Here is a 12,604-nt window from a genome sequence, read left to right as displayed (position 1 = left end):
CCCCCCCACCGCTTATGCCTCTGGCTGTAGGAAGGGGAGATCCACTTGCTGCTGCCGCTGTCCCAGGGGCAGGGGGAACTCTAGGACCTGACCCTCTCCAGCCATGGGTAGCAGGGAGTAACTGTGCAGGGAGCCAAGTTCAGCTAGAGACAGTAGCAGTGACAGGAAGGTGCCCCTTCCCTGCCCTATTCTTCCAAGGGTTCCCTACCAACTTTGGGGCAGGCAGAGGGAGAAGGAACCCACCCACTGCTGCCACTTTTCCTGGCTCCCTGTACAGCAGTGGTCTCCAACCTTTTTAAGTAGGAGATCACACTTGGCATTTAAAAGCAACCCAAGATCTACAGTGTGCCACCGCCACCTGCCACCCGCCACACCTCCTCCCTCCCCACCGACCCAGCATATAAGTCTATGGGGAGGGAAGAGGGGGCAGATCAAGGCAGAGGGAAAAAAAATTATCTGGGGGCACACCTCACCAGCAGGTAAGTCCCACCTGGCCGGGGCCCCACTTAAATTACCCTTGCTCCTGTCTCTTCAGCACTGTCCCTCACCACAAGGGCCTCGATCTAGCCCCTCCCCCTTCCCTCCCCCCATGGACTGACCTGCTAGGCTGGGGCACACATGTGCATGCATGCGCGCACTCAGCCCCCCACCGCAGCCTCGGATCAGCTCCAAGAGGCTCCAAGATCTACCACAAGAATCTCCAAGATCTACTGGTGGATTGAGATCCACTAGTTGGTGAACACTGCTCTATAGCAACTTTCCATAGCCCTGTCTAGGACAGTGGTGACAGTGTGCAGGTCTCCCCTTCCTGTACCCAGCGTGGGCAGAGGGCTGTTGTCTTACCTGATGTGGAGACTTAAAATGAAGTCCCCAGCTGCTGCTCCCATGGCATGGCCTGTCCACCCCAACAGAGGTGAGGGAAGAGTGGGAGCAGGAGGTGAAGCTATCCCTGTCGTGCTGTTTGCTACTTCTGCAATCCCATTTTTGAAATCCTGGATTTGCCTGTGACTTCATCAGATGAAATGTGCTGTTGCTTACAAAAGTTTATGCATCTCTGATTCAGTTAGTTTTAAGGTGCAACTCTACCCTGCCTTTTCAAGACACTTTGCACTGGGGCTTTTAAGTCACTCACTGGCACAAAAACAGCAGGAGGTCTTTTCAGGTGCTAGTTCTTTAGTCTACCTGATATGTCAACATAGGCAAACTGGGTACCTGTAGATGTGTGGGGAGACTGCTCTGATGCACTATAATTACAGAGCATCAGAGCAGAATCAATCAATTGAGTCTGCTGGACCGTGCTAATTAGTGCTCTTCAGCAGCTTCTGCGTCTCCTGTATCAGCATCCATGCACTTCAAAATGGTGGTAGGGGTGCTTTAACAAAAAACTCATTTGATGAGCTTTAGTTAAAGTGCTCCCCGCCACCATTTTGAAGCGTGGGGACGCAGATACACGAGATACTGTGGGTGCTTTAATTACAGTGGCTCTCAGAGCTGATCTAATTAAAGCACTGAGTTCCTCACGCACCCCAGAGCACGTGTAAAAACGCCCACTGGTTCCTTGTTGCTTGATAACTCATTCTCCCCTATTAAAATACTTAGGCAAATCCTCACAGCTCAACTTCAAAATATCAGTAAGGTATTTTGTACAATACTTGTACAAGCTAGTTAGAGAATAAAGGATGTGCCATTATTGTAACCTAAACATGTTTAAACCAGAAATATTACAAATGGTACCAGAGTCTGTCAAAGGGAGGCAGAAATCAGTTTGCTAGAGACTGAAGAACTTTTGAGCTTAAACTGAGGAAGAAAATGTGCCAAAGAAGAATACAAAAGATCATAAACAGCCAAGAAAAAGTTGTGGAATCACCACCACTGGAGAGATTCAAGACTGTGCTCGCCCCTTTTTTTCAGGGCTGCTTCAGGACTACTGCAGAATAAAGGCATATAATGTAGAATACTTGCGGAGATTCCTTCTAATCCAAAAATATTTATTGTTGTATGACAAAATAGAAAAAAACATGACTGTATTATGCATTGTTAGAGTTTGGCAAAATATTTCCACATTTTTTCTGGAAAATGCAGCTTTCATTAAACGCTTCAATTCATGTCAAATTGCCCAAATTGTTTCAAGTGAAAAAAAATAAACAGAAATGTTTCACTTCAATATTAGCCAAGATAAATATTCTGATTTTAAAATTAAAGTTCTTAAAACATTTTTCAATTTTAGTAAGTGTCTCGGACGGCCAGAGCCAACTCGAGGTGATTCAGAGATTGGTCGTACGTTAGGGCGGGCTGGTGAATGGAGAGGCAGACACAATTTATCGGTTGCAAAAAACTTTACTCACGCCACTTGCAATCACGACGCAGGTGGTCCGGTCGTCTGAACAACCACACGAGTTGTTCCAGCTGGCGGGGCCCAAGCCAGTTAATCCGTCCGCAATTCGAAGCCGGTGGGGAAAGGGGTACGTCTGGGGTTGCACTCAGTGACGGGAAGAAAGATCAATAGGTGATCAGTCTATCAATCGGCAGCCGCAAGTCAGATAACTTCAGAGGCACTCTGCAGCGTGCTCAAAGCTCTTCGACTTGGGCGGAAGTCGCGCGGAATTTTAAACGGCTAGCAAGCCAATTACTAGCCGCCACGTGTGAATAATTTAGCACTGGCCAATAGCGGGACACAAATTTGTATTCGAATAGCAGGAACTCTTTGCACCGTGCATTTCTGTGCTGCAAGGAAGAAATGCACCCTGCAAAGAAGGCTGCAAATTGGCGGGAACTCTCTTGCACCGAGGTTTCTCTGTGCAGCAAAACCCTCGCTGTGCAAGAGGCTCTCATGTGGCAAGAAAATCCCATTGTGCTGAGGCACCAAAAATCACTGGGTTGTGACAGTAAGTAAATTAAAAACCCTAAAAAAAAATAATTAAAACCCTGGAAAATGTTTTAAAAATCAAAATTGAACTTGAAAATTTTTCTTTTTTTTTTTTTGCACTGAAAGTGAGCCATGATACAGAAGTCAGCTGGACAGCTCTACATTAGCAGGACATAGCTCCTGTCTTTGCTTTGTGAAAACAAATATGAAGTTCTTAACATGGTAGTGTTGAGGCAATATTGTTGTCATGATGGTCTAGGACAGGGGTTCCCAACCCCTGGGCCACATCCTGGTACCAGGCCACAAACGGTTAGCTGCTAGTCCACAGGAGGGTTGGCTGCCGGACCAGAAGTTACCATGGACCGGCAAACTGCGAACTGGAAGTGACTAGCATACTGCAGACCAGCAGCCAACCCTTTTTTATACTGAGTATAAAAAAGGGTTGGCTACCTGCCCACAGTATGCCAGTCACTGCTGGTCTGCAGTTTGCTGGTCACTTCTAGTACACAGTCACTTACGGTCTGCAGTTTCCTGGTCCTCAGCCTAAAAAGGTTGGGAACCCCTGGTCTAGGAAATATACAGAATTCTGTAGCTAACACCCATGCTTCTGAGCAAGAGAAAAAGTGTTTTCCCTCTTCTTTATGGCAGCCCTTCAGGTATTTGAAAACTGCTATCATGTCCCCTCTGCAAACTGAACATGCCTAGCTCCTTTAACCTCTCCTCATATGGCTTGCTTCCAAACCCTTTATCATTTTTGTCACTTGCCTCCAGATCCTCTCTAAGAGGGGTGGGCAATTATTTTGGGTGGAGGGCTGCTTCCCAAGTTTTGGCAAGCCATTGAGGGCTGCAAGGATAGCCCCATCCCTTGACAGGTACCTGCCCTCTGCTCGCCATCTTGGGATCGGAAGTCCTACCCACTAACCCCTGACCTTTGCCACCAGAAGTCCCTCCCCTTGCCCCCGAAAGTATTCCTTTCAGCAAGGGGGGTTGCCATCTCAGAACCGGAAAAATACCAAATTATATTCTGCAAATCAAACATTTACTAGAAAATTCATAAATTTCATTTAAAAAAATATTTTTGTCCTGATTTACATGCTTGTGTAGTATACATAGAGGTGATAGTATAATAGCTTAAAATGAAGTCTTACTCTTGTATATTGTGGGAGGGTATAGGTGGGTGGGTATAGGTTTGTGGGCGTGTGGGTATGTGGGGTATGTGGGAGGGTGTGGGTGTCTGGGGGGATTGTGGAGGGATGGATAGGTGTGGGGGGTGTGGCTGTGTGTGGGGTGGGGGAGCATGTGGGTGTGTGGATGTGGATATATGGCGTGTGGGTGAGTATGGGATTTGTAAGTGGCTGTGTGTGGGAGGAAGGGTGCCTGGGGAGGGTTGTGCCATTCATGGAGGGGAAGGGTTTGCCCACAGTCTGACTGCCCCCTCCCTGCCCCCCACGGCAGGCAGAACCCACACCAGCACTCCTCCAAGACTGGGCTCCATGCTCTTGCCACTCCTGGTCCTGGGGCAATGGCACAGGCCCCATGCTCCCACCCACTGCCACTTCCCCCTCCCGTCTGCCACTGCTGCCCTTCTCATGCTGCTTCCCCATGCTCCCATCCCTCCATTCGCCACTCCACTACCAGGTCCCAGCTGCACAGCCAAGACTGCAGGATCCAGCAGGAGCTGAACTAGCCCGGCTGGCACCGCATAGAATCATGGGAACTAGATCAGTTCCTCCTGAGTCCTGCAGCTCAACACTGCAGCTGGGAATCATGTAGTGCTGGAGCAGCAGCAGCAGCAGCAGCAGCCATGGACAGGAAAGCAGGGAAAAGACTGCAACAGGTGGCAGGGGAGTGGTAGTGAGCAAGCACGTGCAGTGCAGCAACAGCTGGGCATGAGCACAGGGCCCACACGTGTGTGTCAGGGCCAGCACTGGTGGGGGCCCAGCAGGGCCTCTATGGAGTTAGGCTGGGCCATGCGAGCAGGGAAAGGGGGGAGCCAGCCCACCTCCGTAGCCCACCTCCCTGCCAGCCTGGGCCCCACACTCCTGCCGCCCCTCCCTGGGGCCCTGCCCACTGGCTCCCCCTGGGTCCTACTGGCACTGGCTTCTTTCAACTATGACAGGCAGCCGGGGGCAAATAAATATTAATTTTCTAAATTTTGAATGGCCCCACATGCCAGATAGAATGGCCTGGTGTGTCGGGTCCAGCCTACAGGTTATATTTGCCCACCCCTGCTCTCTACCTTCTCCATGTCTTATTTAAAATGCAGAGCCCAAAACTTCACACAATACTCTTGATGAGGCCTAACCAGTGCTGAGTAGAAAGGCATTGTCATCTCCCATTTCCTTTTGTGCAACTGCATCACTCTACAGATTCATTGAATCTGTGATCTGCCAAGACTCAGAGATCCTTCTCCATAGTGCTGCCGTCCAGTCAGGTGTCATTTTGAGTTTGTCAGCATTGAACTTCATTCTTTAGCTCCAGTCCAGTTTTCCAATCTGACAAGATCCTTCTGAATTGAACTCTCGTCCTCCAACATGTTCATAATCCTTCCCATTTTTGGTGTCATCTGCAGAACTTGCTCAATAAGCTTTCTATGTCAGCATCCAAATTATTAATAAACAAATTGAACAGCACTGGGCCAAGGACAAACCCCTTGTAGGACTCCACTCAAAACCTTCTGCTATTCTGACATGGATCCATTAATAATTACTCTTTGCTTGTGACTATTGAGCCAGTTGTCTATCCTCCTTATAGGAGTTTTCTCCAGCCCACATTTCTCCAATTTGTTTATGAGAAAGTCTTGTGGAACTTAGTTAAAACCTTGCTGAAGTCCAGATATACTATGCTGACTGCATTGTCTTCATCTACCCAGATAGCTATTCTGTCAAAGAAAGAGATCAGGTGTGTTTGACACAATTTGTTCTTTAGTAAATCAATGCTGGCTACTTGTGATCAGCCTTTCCTCCTCCAGCTGCTTGCAAATGGACTTCCTTCGGAAATGCTCCAGTAACTTCCCAGGTATTGAGGTGTGAAGCTAACCAGTATGTAGTTCCCCAGGTACTCCTTTTTGCCTTTTTAAAAGAGATGCACTACACTGGGCCTTTTCCTGTCCCACCTCACCCATCTCCCATGACTTCATGAATATTATTGGCTGCAAGATCACCTCTACCAGTTTCTTCAGCAACCTGGGATTAAGTTCATCAGTCCCTGCTAATTTAAATTAATTTAGACCCATCAAAAGCTCTCTATTTCTTTTGTTATCGCGCCCCTCAGCTTGTCCTCTTTCTTAGCCAAATAATCTTTGTTAGATATCTAGTTGCAGCTTCTTTTTCGGTGAAGACTGAAGCAAAATAGCTGTTAAATAGCTCCTCTTTCTTGCACTTTTGATTAAAAAATCCCCTTGGCTATTTACCAGTGAATTTGCAGCTTCCTTGGTCTTTCTTTTCTGGCCAAGAATCTTATAAAACTTCTTATTTTTAACTTTCCTTGCAGCTCATTCTTTATCTTTCTCTTCCTGCTTTTGTCCCTGCAGGTTCTTGCTATTTCCTGGTAATTTCCTTGGTGACCTGCCCATTTTTCCATTGCATGCTTTTTGGATTTGAGGCATCCTAGAAGTTCTTTGTGCAGCCTCATTGGTCTCTTAGCACTCTTCTTGTGCTCCCATCTTGTCAGAACTGTTTCATGTTGGGCTTCCAAAACTATGCCCATTAGAAGCTTTCAGCACTGCCAGGTACCTTTATTCTTCAATCTGCCTTCCTATAGCCCCAGGCCTATTAACTCCTTGAGTCAGTTGAAATCCGTCATTTTTAAATTTAGTGTCATAATTCTGCTGATCTCATACTTTCCCTATCTCAAGATCTGGAATCCTATTGTATCATGATCACTTCTCCAAAGGGTTTCCTATCACCTTCACATTCTCCACCAATTCTTCCCAATTGGTTAGGACAAAATCCAAATTAGATGACCAGAGCTTGTATCCTCAGTCTTCTAGAACAGAAAGTGTCTTCCACACAAGTTAGGAACTAGCTCAATATTTTATGTTTGGCTATATTGTTCTTTCAGTGGATGTCCAAAGAATTGAAGTCTCCCATCAGTACCATCTCATAACTTTTGGATAATTTTGCCACCTCCTTGAACAGTACCTCATTCACCCAGCCACCTTCTTTCTGTCTTGGTGGTCTATAATAAATCCCCACCATTATATCAGTGCTGCATCTTTCACCATCTATCTTCACAGAAATGCTTTATAATCTTCTATCTTCTTCCTCCTGAACCAGGGAACAAATGTATGTGTTTTTAACATACACCACCACTTTTTCTCCCTATTCTTCTGAAACAAAGTGTAACCTCATTGTTCATGTTCCGTTGGTAAGAGCTGTCCCACCAGGTCCTCCAGATAAGCAGTGCAAAGAGCTACATCTGAAGCCTGCACTCTTCCTGCAGCCCTTCCCAGTCCTATATGATTCTCCTGGAAACAGAGGGGCACAGAGCAGTCCTACCTGCCTGGCGCACCTCTGTTTCTGGGAGAAGCATGTGGGATTGGACCAGGAAGGGTTGCAGGAAGAACATGGTCTTCAGCCACAACTGTTTCCTGATTTTCCTCTGCAGGAGACATGCAGGGCATATAACCCTGGCTGCAGTATCACCTGTGTTGCAGCATCCCTCCAAGAGGCTCATGGTACCCCAGTTGAGAACCACTGCACTAGGCAGGAAATCCAAATTTAGGCATACCAAGAGGCCCAGTAAAATCCTATGTCCTATTGACTAGACCCCCTTAACTGCCTTCTTAGGAAACTTTTGCTGAGGTTCTGGCTGCACTACTCCCTGCATTTTTCATTTTTGTACTCCCTGTCCATGGCCCCATCAAGTCCCAGGACCCCCTGGTCAACCTTCTCCTAACCCTAGTTAAGTTAGCCATCTACCTAACCAGGAAACAGGGGCTGACTGGGAGGAGTCCTAGTGACTGTAGGTCTGTCTACAGTCTGTCCCTGTCTGTCTCTCATCCATTCATGTCTCTGGACAGAGTTTCACTGGGCAGTGTCCACCGGCTCCTTGGACTTGTTTGAGAACCAGGGGGTGCTGGCCAGAGTGCTCTGCTCAGTGTCGCCCTCCTTGAAGCACTTGTTATTGACCTTTGGTCCATACTCCCATACCTGTTTTCACCTTAGTTGTGCCAAGTATTCAGTTGTTGCATTACTTAATAACTCCTTCTAACAACAGAGAGGGCTAGTAGTTTCTATGTGTGCCCAGGCCCACAGTCCCCTGTGTGTAACACGTAGGCTTGCTTGTTGACTACACTCTCCTCTTCAGAAACCTACACACTGAATATGAACAAGATGTGCTGGCAAAATAATCAGGGACAGCTAAAGAAGTGGAAAGACTGAGGAGGAGCAAGGAATTCAAGTGGTACTGCACTAAGAGTAGGGAGAAGGCATCAACTGCTACAGAACCCAGCTTTTGACCTTAAGCTCCAGACCTCTTCCTGGTTTTAACTACCCACAAAGGCAACTGTCTCTAGTCACTAGTTGGTGACATGCATGCTTCTATGGAGGTTCACATGCCTCAGTGTGCCCACCTTGGTCCCAAATGCAGTGGCCTACTGGATTTAGGTGTCTAATGCAAATGCCAGACCAATTTGAATTGTTCCTTCAGACATAAGACTTAGAGGTATAACTTCCACTTAAGTGCCCACTGAGGCAATTTAAACCTATCCCTAATTATATAGTCCTTTTTTCTAGAGGTGCAATGATACATCAGTCCAATATCAGATTGGTACCAATATAAAGAAAATTTGCTGTATTGGATATCGGCCCAATGGGGCCGACAAATGCCCGTGCTGCATGCAGCTGCAGCAGAGCACTCAGGCAGCGAGGAGCACAGCCACCAGCGTGCAGAGCTGCCTCCAGCTGTTAAGTCCAGTGTAGTGGAAGGGGAGGGGGATGGAAAGGCCATGGGGGCGCAGATCAACACCCCCCATGATGAGGGAGAGGGCAGGGCCAGGTGTAGGCGCTGCCCAGGCAGGGCAGGGGGAGCCGTAGCTGTGGCTTGTGAGTGGGGGGGTGGCTCCCGCTGCTGCTTACACCCCAAGAGAGCACAGGGGGGGGGCACTTTCCCCCTGGATCTGCGCAGGGTGGGGTGAGGCGGGCTGCAGCTGGGGCTGCGCGGGGCTCTTCTCAGTGGGGGCTGGGCTTGGAGTGGGAGCCAGCAGTGTTGGGAGGATGCTGCATCCACCCCAACTTTCGCTGCCGCTCCACTTCCTGCACCACTGCTGCCAGCCACCCAGCGTTGCTTCGGCTCAATGCCCCACCTCCACCCATGCACCAGGAAGAGCCGGGGCTGTGCTGGGCAGCTGTTGGTGGTAGCACTGGGACTGGAGCTGCAGCAAAATGTGGGATTGATGCAGCATCCAGCACTGCCGGCACCCACTCTAAGCCCAGCCCCACAGCAAACAGCCCTGCACAGCCCCAGCTGCAGCCCACCCTGCCCTGCACAGATCCAGGGGCACATGCCCCCCTGTGTCCTCCCAGGGTACCAGCAGTGGTGGGAGCTGCCTCCCCTTCCACAAACCATGGCGCTGGCCCTCCCCCCGCCCCACCTGGGCAACGCCTGCCTCTGCTCCTGCGCCCTCCCTCACCGCAGGAGGGGTTGATCTGCCCCCACATTCCTCTTCCCTCCTCCCTCCCCTTCCACCACAATGGACTTACCAGCTGAAGGCAGCTGTATCAGAAATCAGATCAGTGCCAGCCAATATGCCTGCTTAAATATCGTCTATCGGTATTGGCCCCCAAAATCTCTATCACTGCACCCCTACTTTTTCTCAGTGCCTGACTCAAGACTCTTCTGCTTGGTTGTTGAAGTGCTAAACATTGACAAATGAAACTGAGGTCAATGGGAACCAATTTTTGAATATAGAAAGTGTTGCGTAATGTTAAGTACTCTGAAAATTTAGGTCCTTGGTGTCTTGAGTTGGGCACCCACTCTTGAAGGCTCATATCAAGTGTGGGTACTTTGGCTTTAATCCATTTATGCCTCAGTTTCTGAAAAATGAGGAAGAAACCAATCCATTCCTCATATGAGTTTTGTGAGGTTTGAGAAAAAACTCAGGTACGGCAGTGATTAGCATGATAGAAAAGTCCACTGGGAAATTTAAAAATTAATAATGTGTATGGGTGTCCAGGTAAAGAATGTGTGAGGCCACACATTGAACAATAAGGATTAAAAAAACAACTATGGACTATAACAGGGGACCAAGGCTACTGTTACTTTAAGAGGAAAAATATAGCAGGCTAGAGCTATATTCTGCTAGGGGCAGCTAAACTAGGACCAGCTGCATTTGAGTAAGCAGCCAGGAGAAAGCCCAGATAAGGATTACAGAGCTGCCTATAACTACCTGAGAGCTAGTTGCCTGACAATAGGCAAACAGGGCAGAGCTCCAGACAGGTTGGAAGGGCTGCAGCTCAGCTGGTCCAAATGCAGTTGAGAAGAGCAGGCTGCTCATTGAGTGGATGGGCCATATCTGGGCTGGTCCAAGGAAATATCAGCTCAGCTCCTGTGCCAGAGCAGGCAGTCTAGCTCGAGCTGCACTAATGGAACTAGCTTCTGGCATAAAACAGAGAGGCAGTGGTAGCTGTGAGTAGGCCGAGGAGGACTAGAGCTGTGGGCTAGCTGGGTAAACAGAATGGCAGCCTAAAGAGAGATACCCAGCAGCAATTGGTGTTGTTTGGGGTTTGGATCATTGGTGACTGTTAAAGACCAAACACCTGGGTTGTGTCTGTAGTGGTGGCTGAGAGGCCATGCAGTGGGATGTCTATAGCACTCTGGCTGTAGAGCAGCAGTTCCCTAACTGTGGTACACATAATACCAGTGGTTAAAGTAAGCCAAAACGAAGAGAGCCACGTTGGAAATAGTGGGGGCTGAAGCTTGTGAGGGGCTGGAGCCACAACACGGCAAAATGGCCAGACACTCAGAGACAGGCTAAGGCCAAGTGGACGAAAGTCTGGGTAGAAAGGCTGAAGCTATGACAGGGCCAAAGGCCAAGATGGAGAAAGCCTGGAAGGAGAGGCTGGAGGCCAAGAAGATGAAAGCCAAGACAGGGCCAGAATGCCCTATGAATGGAATTAGTGAAACCTATGAGGCATGCGTGTGGCTGTGGGGGATGCTGGAGGCCACAATTAATGTCCTTGGGCAATTTACTGCTATAAGCAATGGTTAAGGCCAGTAGAGGCATGAAAGAGGTGGTAGGGCAGAACAAGTGCTAGCTGAGCACAAAATGCTTTAGGAAGCACAGTAAGGGTCTAAAGGGGGAAAAAGACAAGCAGGACTGTGGCAGGGCACTGTTGGTGCCTGCCATTTTAAGACCAACCAGGCCAGCAGGTGTTGATTAGGGCAGCCATTTTAGATCTCTGGCTGCCTATATAAAGAGCTCAGTTCCCTGCTCATTGGGAAGGCAGCAATATCACCTGGCTGTAAGGCTACTTGTACCACCCTGGAGGTAAGGGAAAAGCTGTAGGGGATGGTTAGGAGATTCCTGGCCCTGGGCATGACCTAAAACTACACCCTGCTGGGAGTGGGTGGCCTGGTGGGGTACTTGGTGGTGTGGGAGGAAATGCCAGGCAAGTTATTACCCTGGTGAAAGGTGAGTAGGGGCACCTTAACCCAGCCCTTACCTTCAGGTGGGTTTGCAGAACACTGGAGGTAGTTAGGGATGAGGCATGGCTGCAGCCACTTGAACCCTGTGGGATGCAAGACCCTGAGGAGGGAGAGTTGGGGGCCAGGCATGGCTGAGGCCACCTGAGCCCTGTGGGGTGCAAGACCCTGAGAGGGAAAGCTGGGGCCAGGCACAGTGGTGGCCACCTGAGTCTGCTAGGGAGGAAAGCCCTGTGGCCTCAAGTGAGGGGGCAGTGTGGAGCCCTGAGTGAAGGGGGCAGAGATGAGTAGCCCCAGGTGAAGGGGCAGTGTGGAGCCCCAGGTGAAGGGGGTGGAGGTCTAGAGCCCCAAGTGAGGGGGGCAGTGTGGAGTCCCAAGTGAGGGGAGTAGGCCCAGGTAGGTATTCAGATGCCTAAAGCTGAAGTTTGGACCAGAGGCCAAGTTAAGTTGGGCTCCGCCCAAGAGAGAGAGGGGCGAGTCCTGACCCCGGTAACTCCTCCACTGCTGGGAGGCCAAGTGTGGGTCAAAAGTAACAGCTTAAGTAACACCATGACCTGCTGCTCTGGGTGGGGAAGTGAGAGTCCCCTGTGAGACTCTGGAGCACCAGTGGTGGTGTGAGGTACCCCAGTTTCCACATCCAGGAAGGTGGACCCAAGAGAGAGTGTGGCTAGTGAGAGAGGCTGGAGATAGAGTATCTCCTCAACTGGTCAGTGATGGAGCCAGGGCCAGAATGGTCAAAAGGGCCAGGGGCGCATCATGAGGGATGCCCAGAGCTGAGGGCCTGGGGTCCCGACTGGCCTTGGAGGTGAGGCCAGGGCCTGTATGGCCAAAGGTCCTGGGGGGCACCATGCCTGATAGGGGAGATAGCTACAGGGAGCTTGGCAGCCTGAATGATGGTGGAGTAGGCTGCCTGAGTGAAGGGATCAAAGAGGGGTCCTAATAGGAGGACTCTGGAGTCTGGTGTGGGGCTGGTATGATTAACAGCTGGATGCCATCTGTGAGGCATGGGCTGCGAAGGCATGAGCTGTGGTGCAGGGGAGGTACAGAGCTGCAGATAGTGTCCCCTGGCATCGGGGCATAAAATGGGCAGCC

This window comes from Alligator sinensis, unplaced genomic scaffold, assembly GCF_000455745.1.
Source record: "Alligator sinensis unplaced genomic scaffold, ASM45574v1 scaffold428_1, whole genome shotgun sequence".
Taxonomy (NCBI): domain Eukaryota; kingdom Metazoa; phylum Chordata; order Crocodylia; family Alligatoridae; genus Alligator; species Alligator sinensis.
The sequence above is the reverse complement of the archived record's forward strand: the minus strand, read 5'-3'. Positions refer to the sequence as shown.